At 42.0% G+C, this 16,921-nt stretch overlaps 1 protein-coding gene and 1 long non-coding RNA gene across 3 annotated transcripts in view; one reads left to right on the top strand and one right to left on the bottom strand.

The window, feature by feature from the left end:
- The window catches only part of LOC138443300 (uncharacterized), a 45,331-nt gene that overhangs the window by 4,643 nt on the left and 23,767 nt on the right, over positions 1-16,921 (top strand). Inside the window, exons 2-5 of one of the 2 annotated variants that reach the window (XR_011258063.1) lie at positions 948-1,069; positions 3,698-3,908; positions 5,121-5,206; positions 7,255-7,483. This is a non-coding gene — a long non-coding RNA (uncharacterized lncRNA). The remainder of the gene's footprint in view (positions 1-947; positions 1,070-3,697; positions 3,909-5,120; positions 5,207-7,254; positions 7,484-16,921) is intronic. The other variant, XR_011258064.1, reaches the window with a different exon arrangement.
- JMY (junction mediating and regulatory protein, p53 cofactor) overlaps positions 14,753-16,921 on the bottom strand; it is a 74,905-nt gene continuing 72,736 nt past the window's right edge. The window contains exon 11 of the mRNA XM_069595382.1: positions 14,753-16,756. The gene's annotated coding sequence lies outside the window, so the exon portion shown is untranslated. The remainder of the gene's footprint in view (positions 16,757-16,921) is intronic.

The following is a 16,921-nucleotide window of genomic DNA, read 5'->3' as shown; positions in this document are numbered from 1 at the left end:
TGCTTATTCGAGAGAAATAAAAACATGTCCACAGAGAGTTTTGTATCAGCAGCTTTATTCCCAATAACCCCAAGCTGGAAACAACCCGTTCCCAATAACCCCAAGCTGGAAACAACCCGATGCCCATTAACAGGTAAATGAATAAATGAAAAGTTGTACATCCACACAATGAATTATTATTGAGCAATGAAAAGGAACAAACCGGTACATGTGATAACATAAGCTGAATCAAAGAAGCCAGACACAAGATTACATACTCTCTATTCTGAAGAATGCAAATGAATCTATTACTATTACAGAGGGGGGTCAGTGGTCGCTTGTGGCCTCTGGAAGGAAGTGTTGTTCTGTAGTTTCACAGGCGGATCCAGCCCAGGTTCGATACAGGATGCTTGGGGCTGGTGCACCAGGATGACCCGGAGGGATGGTACGGGGAAGGAGGTGGGAGGGGGGCTCAGGGTGGGCAGCACGTGTACACCTGTGCCGGATTCATGTTGATGTGTGGCAGAACCAATACAATATTGTAAAGTAAAAAATAAAACATTCATCAAAACGTACACTTTAAATGACTACTGCTTCTGCTGCTGCTGCTAAGTCGCTTCAGTCGTGTCCAATTCTGTGCGACCCCATAGACAGCAGCCCACCAGGCTCCTTTATCCACAGGATTCTCTAGGCAAGAATACTGGAGTGGGCTGCCATTTCCTTCTCTGTTAAATGACTGCAACTTAGGTAAATTGTTTCTCAGAGTTATCAAGAAAAATTGTTTTGTGAGCTCTTGACTGTTCAACTTGAGACTTAAAACACATAATGGGCAGCAGATTGTTTTACATGGCCATATCGTCAAAAAAGGGTCGATGAACCCGAAATGTTCTTAAACATTCTGGAAAGCCCTTTAGTTTCTGAGCAGCATATGTGGATTTGTAGGAAAAGAATTTATCTTCTGTTTTCAGGTAAAGCCCGAAACAAAGAACTGCCTTGGGAGCGATGCCAGGTGTGCAGGGGGTTGAGCGCTGCTTATTCCCTGCCCTTCCGCAGCCCTCCGGAGTCCTGAGAAGCAGCTGGTTCCGCAAAGGCAAGTACACGGTGTGGGGGGTGGGGGGGTGGGTGGGGACTTTCTGTCTTTTTAGCAAGTCACGCTTCTTAACACCGATTTCTTCCTTTGCTCTGTCCAAGGTGGTATGTGTCTGCTCAGGGGTGGATTCCATTCTACCTTTTGAATGTCCATTCAGAAACTAAGAGGGCTTTCCCAGGTAGTGCTAGAATGGTAAGGAACCCACCTGCCAGTGCAGGAGATGTAAGAGCTGTGGGTTCAATCCCTAGGTCAGGAAGATCCCCTGGAGCATGGCATGGCAACCCACTCCAGTATTCTTGCTTGGAGACTCCCATGAAGAGGGGAGCCTGGTGGGCTACAGTCCATGGGGTCACAAAGAACTGGACACTGCTGAAGTGACTTAGCACTCGGAAAACAGAAAGCTGTAGGGTACCTTCTTTATAGGCTACATGGAGTGACCAGTTTTAGTTGGCACCACTTATAGCATCACAAGATGAGAGATTGGGAAGGAACTTCAGAGATTCTCCTGTCCAAATTCCCAGAGGAGGAAGCTGAGGCCCAGAGAGGGTAAGGGACTGGTCCAAGCACACACAGCACAAGCAGGACTAAAAATCACTGCTCTCCAGGAGTCTCTCCACTTTAATGCACTGGCTTATCACTTACTGAAAAAAATGAAGCCCCAAGTCTCTAGCCAGATCCTAAGTCTAAGCTTAATTAGCCTGCAGCACTTTTTTTTTTTTTTTTAAATGAAAGCTGTAAAATTGTTGGATTCTAGCTGAGAGAAAGACCACAGATTCTCAGCTGTGGCCTACTGTGAGGAAATGTAAGGATCAAACCTCAGCATGGGAGTGAATGCGAGGCATTTATGATTATTGCGGAACTTGGCCGCAATAACAAAAGCCTGTTCCATGGTGGAAAGGACCATGTTGCATTTCCATTCTTACTGGCATTTGAAAAAATAGAGCAAAAATTATTTCTTGGGTAGAAGCAGTTTCTGTGACTGGCAAAGACTTCTTGTTCATTACGCCTCCCTTTACTGTTCATATATTTCCCCTTGATGGCTATTGAAACAGCAGATACTTCATACAGAGAACATTTATCACAGCAGATTCTTGATTAAAGTTGAATCAGGTTCTTCCAGTGAAGCAGTCACGGCCAAGGGAGTAAATTAGGCTTTTTCCGGAAGCTGCACGAACACTCAGTCTAACATGGCTTTAATTTCCAAACTAGAGTTTGACAGGCCCAGGTCTCAGCAACGTCCCCAGCCTCCTCCTGTCACATCTGACCTCTTGGTACCTGGACAGGAGCAGGGTTTCACGGGGCTGAGACCCTTCAGGGGTTGTCACGCTGCTTCCCAGTGGCACCTGGACGGCACCTGGGATGCCGCTGCTGGTTCGGGGAGATGAGGGTTATAGCTGTGTGATTTCGCAGGGGCCTTGGCCCTGTGATTGACTGGTGTGCTGGTGACATGCTCTTCACGTAGATTCCCCAGGTCAGTTGTAGAGTTTGATAAAATGAGTAGGACAGTAACTACCACAGGAAGACTTTGGATTGTTAGAAGCTGAAGAAGCAACATCAGTGGCCCCCACTTCTGGGGCGGAGGGCTCCTGGATCACCACGCAACAGCGCTTTCTGGAACTGTTGGCAGTGGTGAGCCCCACCCTTCCTCATGGTATCATTTTCTGGGTCCCTTTGTCTCATCCTGAGGGCCATGTGTGCCCTGGCCGCAGCAAACAAATTTTGTGTGTGGGCTCGGTGCTCGGGGTGGGGGGGCTTAGGGAGGTGGCAGGGGGGCAGGGGGAGGCGGGCACAGCGCTGTGCCCAGCCAGCCCCTCCTATGGGCACTGTGACACATCGCAGACACCTGTGCATCCACAGGGCATGTTGTTAGCACGCTGAAGGGTTAAATTTCTTGTTGGGCGAGTGGACAACACAAGGACTGACCTTAAATATGGACTAATCCAACCCGTGTTATAGTGACACAGGATGTCACTGAAAAACTGTGGGAGAAGAGTTGGAACTTTCTCTAGAAAAGTTCATTAATGCCCATTGACAGGGAAGCTCGGCAGGCTGCAGTCTAGGGAGTCGCAAAGAGTCAGACACGGCTGAGCAACTGAACATCATCAATCACGAGAATAGATCATATACAAGAGATTATAGATGATATATAATCTATATACAATCATGGAGAACTGAGATGGATACTTGAGAAAAAAAACAAAAAGGCTTGTTCTTCCCTCCTCTAATCTGAATTTAAATCACTCCCATCATTGAAGTCACAGGTGAAGTAGAGAATTAATCTTCTTCTCCATTTCCCATTGATTTATCAGTTGTAAATGTCGGCTTGTGCTTATCTCAACGGACAAAAATACAATTAGTATTTCAAGTCACTTTTACTTTTTTCATGCCCTAGTCTCTTTCACCTTAAAGTGTACCTTCCCTCACCCAGTGTTTAGGACTCGACAGTTTCGCTGCCATGGCCCGGGGTTCAAAACCTGGCGGGGGAACTACCCACAAGCCACTTGGCGCAGCCAAAAAATAAAAATAAACATCTGCCCTTAATCCTTAGAACTGTCGGTTGATTTCTCCCCTTCTCAGTGAAAAGCCTGTGAAAGAATTGTGGGCTCATGGATCATCTCCATTTCCTAGTTCTTTGTCCTTCAGACTTCTCCTCTGCGGCTTCTATTCCCACGGCTCTGCGAAAAGTGCCCCCTCCACAACAGCCAGTAATCTCCACAGCGCCCACTCCGCGGAGTATTTCTGGGTCCTTGTCTTCCTGGAATGTTCCTTGGAGGACCATCTGAGAATCATTCTATTGCGCGTGAAAGAAAAACCCACTCAAACTGTGGCAGACAAAACCGTAAGTTTCTTGTACGGTTTCTTTAGTAATTTTCCCCCTCCACTTCTCTCTTCTAGCATAAATCAGATATTGTTGTTGTTCAGGTGCTAAGTCATGTCTGATTCTTTGCAACCCCATGGAGTTAATCCTCGAACTTTTCTATCTCCCTGTTTATTCAGCGCTGAGCTCCTTGCCTCTCTTTTAAACCTTGTATTGCGTTGGTAACGTCTCCTATCACAGTTTTTCTATCATGTCTTGTTCTCAGATGATTCCTTTCTATTGCAACACATTCTTGTTTCATGGATGTGGTATTTTGCCTTATTTTTTCTGGCAAAATTAATTAAAATTTTTCCTCCTACTTCCTGAATTCTGAGTAACGTTGTTTGTAACGCTGGTCTCTGTCCATTGTGTGGAGACATTCTGAAAATGTCTGTGACTCAAAGCCGAATGTTCACATTCTATAGGCAGATCCTGGCAGCTCTAAAGGGACAGGGAGGCTGGAGCTGGTGGACTGGTGGCTTTGAGGCTAGGTTGACTGGATGGGAGGCCAGCTTTGGTCATTTGATAAATCTCCATCTTTCCTCACACCCAAATATCACCACATGCTGGTCTTTTCCCTGGGGCGATTCTGTTTCTCCAGAAAGGGATCTTCCAGACTCCTCTGGGGAGGGTGGGTGTAGATGCCTAGCTGAGGGCTGTCTCAGGACCAGGTGGAAGAAGGCAGCCAGGGGCCTTGTAGTTCTGAAGGTGGGTTATAACCGCATCCTTCCATACTCAGCATTACCTCTGCCCTCCTCTTGGGCCTGCTATTTGAGACCACATCTTCTCTGGCTCAGTTTATCCAGGGGATGAGCCTCTAGACTCCTGCTGTAGGGGAGGAGGGCCTCAGACGTAGGAGGGCTATTTGAGACTCCCACCATGCTCCCCCTTGTCACCTCACACTTCATCCATACCTTCCCAGTTGTACAGTGCCTCCCAGTGGCGCTGGCCCGTCAGGCGCTGCCGGGCCCCCGGCGTCTCCCCGCACTCGTTCAGGTCAGCTTCCCCCACCCACTGAAGTCGCTGACCCTCCATACATCTCTCAAGCCCTTTCTTTCCTTGTCCGTAACGCTCTCCTTTTTGTGTACTCCTTTACTGTCGTTAGGGCTTTAGGAGAATCAATAAACACACTTCAAGCCACCGTAGTTAACTAGAAGTATGTTGGCCTTCCTTATAATTTGGGGTTTTCTTTAGGTCTGCCTTTCCACAGAAAGTCAGGAAATAGAAATTCTGACTTTTTCAGCTGCATCCAATTCTTTCTACAGAGAGTAAACATAAAGGTAAGGATTTTGTTAATTTAAAATGTTGCCTGTTGTGTAACATTCTGTGTCCTGTGAGTGAAATTATGTTCTCTGGAAGAAGGGAATGTGTATGTTATGTTATGGCTGCTTTCTCAGATTATCCAGGAGCATCTGTTCTACTCTCAGATGTCCTTGCTTCTAAACTCCTCCAATCTTTGTAGTTCTTTGTGAAGGATTTTTGTATCAGACCTTCCAAATAATAACAGCTAACACTCATATATGTCAGGCATCCTTCTATGCACTCATTTAACTCGTACAACAAGCATATGAAGTTCGTATCATTATTGTCTCTGTTTTGGAGATGAACAAACTGAAGCACAGAATGTAATTTGTCCAGATCCACACATCTAGCAAGCATCTCAAGAATCCTTGCTCTTAACCACTATGCTCTGCTCTGTTGCAAAATCTGTTTCTTCTTTTTGATGAAGTTTCAAAAGATTTTTCCCACCTACTTCCCCAGAGGAACCTTACAATTCTAAAATACCTAGAGACAGTTTAAAACACCACACACACACCAATTAAAGGAAAAGCCAATTAAAAGAAGCTGTGTAGATAAGAAGTCTGAGATGAACTGGTTTTTCCATCGCAATACTAAATTTGGCCCTGACTTCCTGTCAACTAATGGAAAAAAGTGAAATGTTAGATTATATGGTTCTCATTGTTTTGTAGAGCAAGCATGCAAATTATTTTGCAGAGAGAAGTTTTTGGCAACTGAATTCTAAAAGCAATTTCTAGAATTCTAATAAAAGAACTCTACACTAGGGTTTTTTAAAAAAACTTTTATTGGAAATGTAATACATAATCAGAAAAATACAAAACATAAATGCACAGCTTATTGAATTATTATAAAGCAAACCCCACCTCACCACTGCCCTGGTCAAAAATAAAAGCTTAGCCCCCCAAAAGCGGTGTGCACCTTTCTAATTGTGAGGCTCTCCTCCCCGCCTGCATGCACAGCCATCATGACCTTTGTGCCAGTAGCCTGTTTTTTTGGTTATTGTTTTACCACCTAAATAATATCCTAGACACTATGGTTTTGCTTATTTTTAAAAAACTAACTTTTGATTGGAATCATATACTAGATAGTATTGCTTTTTGCTTAACTTTTTGTCAGTGAGATTCGTCCAAACTGTTTTGTGAAGCTATCTTCATTTTTACTCTACAGTACTCCTTCGTATGACCATACTACATTTTAGGGGTATATCAGTTGTCCATTCATCAGCTGATGAACATTTGGGTTATTGGGTTCTTGGCTATTAGGAACGATGCATTCTATAAACATCCTTGCATGTGTCCCGATTCAAGGATACACACATTTCAACTGGGTCAAAGAGGGACCATCTTTTCCTTACATCCCTTCATATCAGGTTCCCTCTATATGTGTCTATGTCTAAATTTCCCCACTTCGTAAAGATACCTGTCTCAGTGGAATAAGGCCCACCTTAAAGACCTTATTTTTAAGGTCTCCAAAAATGGACACATACTGTAAATCAGGACATACGAATTTTGAGGGACATAAAGACATTGGCCTTACTAAAACAAGGAACATTCTAGGACGAGGACAGTTTGGGCAAAGGCCCCAAAGTAATGAACAGTTATACACAATGCTGGAGCTGAGTAAGTCATGAGGCTGATAGGAAGGACCGAATCACATTTGGCCTTGTGTCCACTGGAAGGAGAGTTGAGGCTTTCTTCTAAGTCCGATGGAAGGAACTGGAGGGTTTTATACAGTGGAGACACATGTTCTCAGCACTTCTGCGTGGAGAACGAGGAGGAAGGAGTAGCCTGGTGAGAGACAGGTGTGGACCAGTGGGGGAGAGGGACAGAGAACGCAGTGGGTGGACGCCAGAGTCGGGGTGGCCAGGACTTGTCGGACAGGGAGGCTGAAGGTGAGAAAGGCAGCAAGAGTACCAACAGGCTCTGCATCGCAGAACTGGATGAAGTGTGGAAAAAAAAGGTAAACCTGGAAGAGCTGTTTGGCCGATCCTGCTCGTGACGCCAGTTGTCCTGCTGTATCTCGTGCACAGTGTTCTCTGAACCCAGGGGAGGCAAGGCGCGAGCTGAGAGGCTGCAGGAGAACTCCAGGAGGCGCAGGAGCTGAGAGGCTGCAGAACTCCAGGAGGCGCAGGAGCTGCAGAGGCGTTTCTTCTCTCCTGGCTGGCACAGCAGCCACAGCAGCAGGCTCGCTCTCCTCTCCTCTTGTGGCTGAGCCAGCGGACACAGCCATGAGGCAGCAGGACTGCCGCCGCTTTTTAGGTGAGCTCGCACAGGCCTACGGCACAAAGCAGCCAGGATGAAGTGAGCCCCTGTGACACACACACGCAGTGCTGTGTGTGAGCTCAGCTGCTACATAATCATTCCTTACAAAACGTGGGGCAAGAAAGCCTGACCACGCCATCTTGGCTAATTTGCTCTTTCCCTACAGGTTTTAACAGAGTGGGGGGGGGGGGGTCACAGGAACCATTCTGGACGTTATCTTTGAAATGTATGAAGCGTCCAAATCAAGAGATCGCTGGGCAGTTGAATACACGCAGATCTAGTATTCTGAGATGCGGTGGTGGTTGTGGTTTAGTCACTGGTCATGTCCGACTCTCACAAGCCTCTGCACTGTAGCCCACCAGGCTCCTGTCCGGGGGATTCCCCAAGCAAGAATACGGGAGTGGGCTGCCATTCCCTTCTACAGGGCATCTTCCCACCCCAAGGATCAGACCCGTGTCTCCTGCACTGCAGGTGGAGTCTTTACAGCTGAGCAGCCAGGGAAGCCCGAGAAGAGGCATATAGGACAGATAAAACTGGGAATCATTGACACAGAGGCCATTTAGAACCGTAAGGAAAGGTGAGAGTAAGACGACAAAGTATTAAGACAACGAGTAAAGTCTAGCAGTACTTACTGCTTCAGCTCAACCATCTGTGAAAACCAAAGCATAGACTCGTCATGCTTCTACACAGTGCAGTGAAAGCACCGCTGGAGTTGGAGAGAGAATACTCTAGGTGCTGCCTTCTGATGATTCACCTTAATGTAATACCAAAGCTTAGATAATATTTGAAATTCGTAATTAAAATGGAAAAACCTTTTAGCAAGTGCTGGGTCACAGCGAAATTACTGTTGCATCTTCTTATGGCTATTGGAAGAGTTAATCTTCCGCTTCAAAAACTTGGCACTGACCCACACACTTGTAGGGGCAGGCCATCCTATTTTTGAAAAGAAATGGGTCACGAAGTGGCCTATAAGTGAGACCAAAGAATTTTTAAATTGAGATTTGAGCCACTGGAACTCTTCAACATTCACTTAAAAGAATATTCCGGAGCTTTGGGTCTTTAAAGCATGAAAAAGATAATCTTGGCCTAAAACATTTATGGGCTGTTGTTGCCAACTGGACTGCTTCCAGTAGAACCATAGTGTGGCTTTTGCATAATGTAATTTTGAATATGATTGTATAGCAAAACGCCCATGTTGGCTACTTTCCCTCATCTTACTCCTCCCCCAAGTCAATAATGTTAATTTATTGTTCTAGCTTAAATATATACTACACACTATAGAATACCTGCAAAAAAAATTCAGAGTAGAGCTTCTTATTCTAAATCTTTCATAAGAAGTTTTAGGAATAACTGTATGATTGATTCCTGCTAGATTTCATTTTCTCTCCATTGGAAAATGGTTACAAACAATATTTCTTTGTAGTTTGCAAACTTACCATCTTCGATTACACAAAACATCCGTTGGTGGAGGAAGTTCAGTGCCCTTGGGGATAAATAACTTTTTAATTGTTCTTGATAATAAACTATTCTGACAGAAATTGGGCAGTAGGTTTAATTGCTCAAGGCTTTTCCTCAAAAACCAGTATTATAGACTTGCAATGACTTGATAAAAGAACTTTAAAGTATTATTTCAATATAAAAGGGTTCCAGATGACCATATAAATAGACTAAGACATTTACTCAGGATTGAAACAAACTGGCTGCAGTCACCCGGAATTTTCTAGCTGTAGCAGCACATGAAGGCAGGTAAGCTGCTGAGGCTGAGTCAGCACCAAAGCGTCTACAGCTTGGGGACCGCATGGGAAGTGAGACATATAGTGGTCTAGGAGTTTTATATATGACCATGTATGTGTCCCCAGGATACTCCTCATAGGAACTACATTCCAGGTAACAAAGTTCCTAAGTCCATACAGCATATTAGCCCCGTGTTGTGCTCAAAGCACTTCAAAGGAATCTGCTCTACAACTCATTTATGTCTTAAAATAAGTTGCCTCTCAAGAGGTTTGAACTTAATGGTTTTTTTCTGGACTGACTTTATTTGAAGTCACCTCTTAATGTCGTTGATACTTGTTTTTATCCTTGAAAATTTTTAGTGATCAAGAGTTTCTCTAGCGCATCTTGACACAGGGAAACTCAGACCTGGTTTTAACCTAAAATGAAGTACTCTTCTCAGTCTGAATTGAATCCTGAGCACACTGGCACCTAACAGGGTTAGGGTGGAGAGGAAGTTGAAGATGCTGTAGGGAATAACTGAGGGGTAGGGTTAAAGGAAAGCTCCCTGACACTTGGTAGCTGTCACCCCAGACAATACCTAAATCCCTTTCTTATGCCTCAAATGACTTGTGAAGATTTGATTCTGTAATTATTCCTTTTGCTGCTTTGCTTTCCAAAAGAACATTTCAGACATGTGTGCAGGTGGAAAGGCATGAGCTGAGCATAAAAATGTAGATACTGGGGGTAGGCTTAGGAGACCTACAGAAAACCTTGCAGCATTGGTACAGGATTTCCTTAACCAGCATGGAGGCAGTAAGCAAGGCCTGGCCACTGGAATGACAGGGTGGAGGACACTTACTGGCCTGAGTGTACATGACGATGATGAAGCTACCCATAGCAACAGGAAGAGCAGGTGGAAGAGGCAGGAATGAGGGAGAGGAGGAGGGGACCATGCCTAGAGATGGACCGGTCTGAACTGCAGAAGAATGAGAGGGGTCAGCCGTCTGTCAGAGGTGAAGAAGCTGACAAATAGCGGAGTTTGGAGAATTATGAGTGTAAAACTGGTGAGCTCTTGTGAACAACTGAGATTATTAGTAAGATCAGGAGAAGATGTTAGCAGTGAGGAAGAACTAAGTTCCTGGTGAGCAGCCACGTTGTGGGTGTCTGTGCAGAGAGTATCCACTTGGCAGAAGGACGGTGTTTGGGAAACATGATTAAACTTCAGTAACTGTCAGAATGTGATGGAATGTTGGTGGTTTTGCATCAAAGAATTTTAAACCTCTTCCACACAGCTTCCTGCAGCAAAGAATTAATGAAGTTTCAACCAGTTTATAGAACTCAGCAAGGTCAGGGTGAATGACGGCATCACAAAGGACTAAGGAATTCTACAGGGCCTAGATTTCCAGGTGAGGTTTCCAGCTGTCCAGGCAGGTCACCCAGTAAGCCCATTCCAAACCAGCCACAGCATGATTTTCACAAAGATGGACTGCCATCTATTGTGTTGAGACTTGAATTAAGTCCATTCATTTTGAGGCTGAATGTGATATTCTGTCATTTTGGCTAAAGCACTTCTATTAACTACAGTCTCTAAACACTCATAGAAAAGCCATCTAGTAATCAAAGCCCTCTATTTCGTATACATTTATGGAGGGGGTACAAAGGAGTGAGGTCCGTCCTTGGGAGAAATGGCTCCCTTAGCCCTAGAGACGGGAAAAAGTGCCATTTCCTACTTGGCCCATCATTTTATAAATGAGGGCCTGGGGAAGGGAGAAGGGAAGGATGTAATACAAGAATGTGGATCTTCTCAAGCAGAGACGAGCCCTGATTTAAAAAAAAAAAAACAAACAAACAACAAAAACAGCTATCTACAAAAAGTCAATTATCCAAGGAGATGAAACTGACTTGAGCTGTGTGGGGTACAGAGAGGGACTGGAGCCCTTACTCAGGCCCTGGGTGGAATCCGAGACCCAAGTCCATCAGTGAAGGTCCATTTAGACTCGGCCTCTTGTGCCAGGGCTGCAGCAAGGCAGCATCGGCTCGGGGAACCTACTAGGCTCTAGTTCAGAGTCCTGTTACTGAATGTGAAGACAACAATCTTCCCCAACTTAGATGATCACAAACTGACTGCTAAAAACATTCCTAAACTGTATTTTGTTACAAAGAGTGGTCAGGAAGAGGCAGAGATACAGAGGTGGAGAGTGAACCCTGCTCATCATGTAAAAACAAATGTATAGCTTGCTCCTTCTTACTAGAAAGGAAGTGCCATTATATACCACCATTATGATTTTAAACAAACAAAATGAGCTTAACTCAATAAATATCTTTTATTAAAGAAAAAAAGAATATTGTTAAGCACCAAAACTGTATGTTGTTACGTTGCATGTACAAGAAGAGAAAGGTGATTGCAATACTTGGTGTACAAGTACTTAACTCTGAAGTCATGAGTGTAAAAAACATGAAATATGCAGCGATACAGTCATTACGATGCAGAAAGTTGCACTAAAGAGCAAAAGGCAACAGTCAGAACATTACCAGAGATCTTGTAGTATTGCTCTAAATGCTTAAGTTTTTTTCCTCTGTACTTTTAATACTTTAGAATGTTAACTGAGCATATTTAAGTACTGTAAATCTGCAAGAGCTGCCATTTACAATACATTTTGTGCAGTGTCCATTGTAGTGTAACGGTGTTAAAGCCATCCTGAAAAGCCAAGCACAACGGCTAGTGTTCTGCCTCTACCACTATAATATTGCACGAAGCTAGTAAGTGGTGAACTGGTTTGCCATTAAAATTTTCATTTAACCGGAATGGCTAAAAGACATGTCAGTTTCATTAGCCCAAATGGGCTTTTTATTCATGCAGAATGATCGGTAGCCTTCAGTTCTTCATAAATTATATTATGGTTTCACACTTGGCAAGACATACAGTACAATAGGAAATTCAGTGGCGCAATGGGGATCCTGTCCAAGCTGAGGAAGTAGGAAGTCACCTGCATGGGTTGTTCTGTCTCCCCTTCTTTGGTCACAAATGAAGGGATAATGTCATCTTGTGATCATGGAGAATTCTTAAAATCAATATAATTAGTATTGGGAAAAGCTAGAATAACTTGTTGATAGTTAACCACAGAACATGCAAGTTTAAAAAACAAAACTTCCCTTCTTAAAATTGAACTCTTGAACCAACACCCGTACCTTTTCTATACATCTCAAATCACTTTCCAGAGACTTTCCTGAACTCACCAGTCGGAGCCTCTCTTAGTCACAGCTGACCAAAAAACCCCAAACTTTCTCCTTACTCTCAAGACTGCTTTAAGATTCAGTCTAACATTGATAATATATTTAATATATCAGCCTCAGAGGCACTTTATGTACATACACCTTACAGTGGTGTAATCCATGTGTTTGGAGAGGGGGAGAGACACTTATGAATTTGGAATTCAATCAATTAAATCCCTCCACTATCAAGCTGTACATTTACTGTGGGTAAAACAGAAATTTTTAGAATGAACATATCTCTGAAATAATTCAATGAACAAACATGAAACACACACACACACACACTCTCACAATCCAGACTCCCTCTCTCGCCTTTTTAAAAATCCTTTGTTTACATAGATGACAGTTTAGGCAGCAATATAAACTCATTTTGTAGGAAAAACTTTTAAATTAGACTATATTTATAGGATAAAAAATACCATTGCTTCACTTTACAAAGCAATTATGCAGAGACTCTTTTATGTGCTTTAAATAAAGAGCACTCTGCAGCAAAGTTCAGAAATCACTACTGAATTGTTCAGTAGCGCTAAATGAATGCAACATGCTCCATAGTAAGGTGCTTCTGCTCTCTTACCATCTTCCATCTAAAACCCATCTTGTGATCAACTCTCTAACACTAAGCATTGTTCTATGCTAACCAATAAATGAGAAATAAAATCTGTTTAAAATGCACATTTAACTTTATATTATTTAAATTCAGTGCAAGAATTAGGTAAAACTTGTTTGGGTTTCTGCTTTCACTATCAAATGGATGTGTGATAACTGCATCTGCCACAGTTTTTAAATGTTTTATAGCTGTTCAAAAAGACTTTTTACAAATAATTTGGTGTTATGTATATAAATTTCAATTCCCTGATAAGGCCTGCAACCCATGAGCACTTTACAGGTTGATGTCATAGAGGTTTAAAAAAAAATTATAAAGGTTTAAAAAGAAAACCTTGTATTTAGTGAAAGAAAAGGCTTTTCTTACATACACAATGAATGCAACTTAAAAACAGTCTTAGGGAATGTATAAATTTAAATGTGTTAATTCTAATACTGGTCCCATTTCAAACAGAGAAAGTGCTGCCTATTCATTTTTGTTCCACTGATCCAAGAGTTTTAATTCTTAGTGTCTGCTATGGCCAAAGTATGCTTTTCAATCTAACACATTTTATGACAGAGAGAGGTCATGCCTTGAGTTAACAAATACTGCTACATATTTCAGCTTTGTAGAAACAAGGCTTCTTTTCCCTCCCTCATTAAACAGAGTAATAAATTTTCTGTGTCCATATAATAAGAAAAGCCCCCATATTTTTCACTGTGGAAATACTACTCCTGATCAACTGTGCATTGTATAGAAATGTATCAGTTCTACAACGAAGAACTAAAGAATGATTGTTTTTATGCTGCTCACAGACTCAGTCAGCCTGTAAAATATACATTAAGTGAGCAATTCTCATCTTTTAAAATTCTTCTTTAGCCAGGTATTTCTTCCACGCACTGCTGCTACACTACAGTACCATTAGGATTTTAAATCATTAGGAATACCTTTTCTATACAGGCCTCATTGATTATATGTACATAATTTTAGTTGTATTAGTAAAAGAAATATTTAAAATTGACAGTCAAGTGAGCAGTAACATTAACCTCCAAACAACTAAGTCACCACCTACTTGTTTCCCTATTTTAAGTATACTGAGTTGAGACTAGATTGGTAAGTTAACTTATAAATTGATTCAGTATAAGCAAGCAGCTGTCTGGGGATTTTTGATATGGAAATGATATATTAACAGCAATATAACTGTCAAATAAACCACATTAGTAGTATGGGCAGATTTGGAACTGGAAACATGATCATATATAAGCACTGTCCTACCTAAATATATTCAAATTTATACTAAGGGCAGAGATGCTCATTTTTTTAGGGGCAAAGATAAAAAGGAAACCATATTTACATTGATATAGATTTGGGGGGGCTCTGAAACTGATTTTTAATTAACATGAGGATTCCATTGGACAAACGGACTGCAGTTATCTGAAACTCTATTATTTGTGAGAACTCGGAAGGTTGATGACCTCCAGTATCATGTAATTTTGTGGAAGAAGGAACCTGCATCTGGAGGAGGGGTGTTGGAGAAAGTTGTTACCAGAGAATGGCCATTGGGGGCTGCTAGTGAGATTCTGCTTTCACCTCCTATCTTCAGGTATGAGGACAACCTTCACAGAGTGCCAGGGTGGCTTGTGCTTACAGCCATGGATTCACTCCTCAAGGATTCACATGGTTCTGAACACCCTGAATCATCTGCTAGAGATTTATTACAACATGGCTCAGGAAAACAGGTTACAAGACCCTTTAAAAAGGGAGCACTGCCTCTCGATGGAACCCCAGCTGTAACGCTAAGTGGGTAGCAGTTCCCTCTAGACATATGAAAGTTCCAGTGCTTCTGCTGTAAATATGACGCTAGATCCTTCTGTATTTTTCTAAATGTCAATAAATGAAACAAACCCCAAAACATGATATGAACAAGCATTCAAAGGCATAAACTTGATACATGATTTAAGATTTGCAAATGTGCTAAAATATTTTTTTTCAAATATATCAATCAAATCAATCATTAGGTTAAAAGGCATGTTTCAATACATTGCTGAAGGTGTGTTACAAAAATCTATAACCCACCTCCACTGTAATCAGGAGGCTGAGTTAACTATATTAAATCTGTATTTCTAATATTCTCAGACAAGGTATGAGAATGATGCTAAAATAAAGCCAATATATTGTGACAGTGCTCATAGTCTCATCAATAAATATATTTTCAACATTTAAACAGATTTTTATATAACCTGTTGACAGAAAATTATCTCCATAATTATTTTAAAAGAAATAACATTTTCAAGTGACAAAGGTGTGAGCATAATTTTTCTTCAGGATCACCAACGCAGATACGTTGGAGGACTTTTACTCTAGGACTGCTTTCTGGGTCTAGGCCAGAGAATTGCCTCAAAGTTCATTTTGGTACATCAGCTATTCATGTACAGGTGAAGACCTGTCTTATACAGAATCACACTTACGGAGTACTGTAAACTGAGATCCAGCATATCTACCTTCATTCAAGCCCACAGCAGTCCTGCTGAGAATTCATGTCGGCTCCATGCATTCTTCAGGATTCCATTACAGCAAAATCAGCACCTAGAGCTACATATGTATGTTTAAAAATGTATTGACAATAATGAAAGCTGTCTCCTGAAATTCAGCTCAGAGCATGTGAAGTGTGAAATGCCAGACAAAGAGGCTTTTCTGCCTGTCTACTTTCTGCACATTTGTAGAGCATGTTTTTCTCCCACTGTGGAACATAAAAATAAAAACTTTAATGATCTGTGTGAGAAGGACTTAAGATCTGCATCCCTACTATTGAATCCTAATTTTTGATCCTCAATAGGAAAGTCATGTTGAGTTACAGTAATCAAGCAACAGTTCAAACGAAAAGGCTAAAAATAATTTGAAATATTATCAAATTACAAAGTATTGCTTCTCATAAACAAAGCTGCACATAAAATTCAAACTATTATAAATTCACAATTATGAAGAGCTATTTAAAAGCATGGAAATTGTTACTTTGAAACTTTACAAACTGTTATGTGTGTGGGCTTCTAAAAATAGGCCATGTTAAATGTATCACGTTGTGGTAAACACAGTTATAGGTGTATCTCCATGGTCGTGTATCTTTTCAGATGTTGCTGAGCATCTTTATGAAAATCTCTTGGAGATGAATAACGTGGGAACTGTCAGTGCATTTCCATCTGATTCTTCCAATTCCTACCCTATAGCTATCACAATTAACTTCTTTTTCAGAGGGTCACACTATTTAAGCTGATACAGAACAAGCTCTGTATCTTGGGCAGGTGACTATTCAGTGCACTGAACGACAGATTTTAAAGCAGTCTCAACACAGCTCACAGTAGATCCGTCAACCCAGTGTTTCTTCCAACTCATGGCGACCCCGAGCTTTACTGGCCACTGTAAGGATGTAAACGGGTGGACAGGTGGGGAAGGTGCTTAAAAACAGGAATCTTCAGAGGCCGTTTCTTCACTGCAGTCAGGAACATTGCACATCTAAAACTCAGGTAAACCACCATCTACTGGAATGACTGGAAAAGTGGTAACTTGCCCGTTGTGCTTCCTTTTTCACACCACTGAGCCAATACACTTTGGATCTAACAGAATCCAATCGTGGAACCAAATGTTTACAATTTTTCAAGAGCCAATGTTCAACTGTAGGTGTTTTTTTCTTTCTGTTGAGTTACCTGTGTACAGAGTAATACAGTATATTAAAAAGAATGGCCTATGAAAGACATTGAGTATTATGTTCCCCCATATCTTTGCAAAATCCAGCATGAATAATGGATTTTTTCTTTTAAATGGCCTTTTTATGCCATTTGGCCATTATAAACGACCATTTATACCAGATG

Source organism: Ovis canadensis, chromosome 7 (assembly GCF_042477335.2).
Source record: "Ovis canadensis isolate MfBH-ARS-UI-01 breed Bighorn chromosome 7, ARS-UI_OviCan_v2, whole genome shotgun sequence".
In the NCBI taxonomy this organism is placed as follows: domain Eukaryota; kingdom Metazoa; phylum Chordata; class Mammalia; order Artiodactyla; family Bovidae; genus Ovis; species Ovis canadensis.
This window is presented reverse-complemented; position numbering and strand designations above follow the sequence as displayed.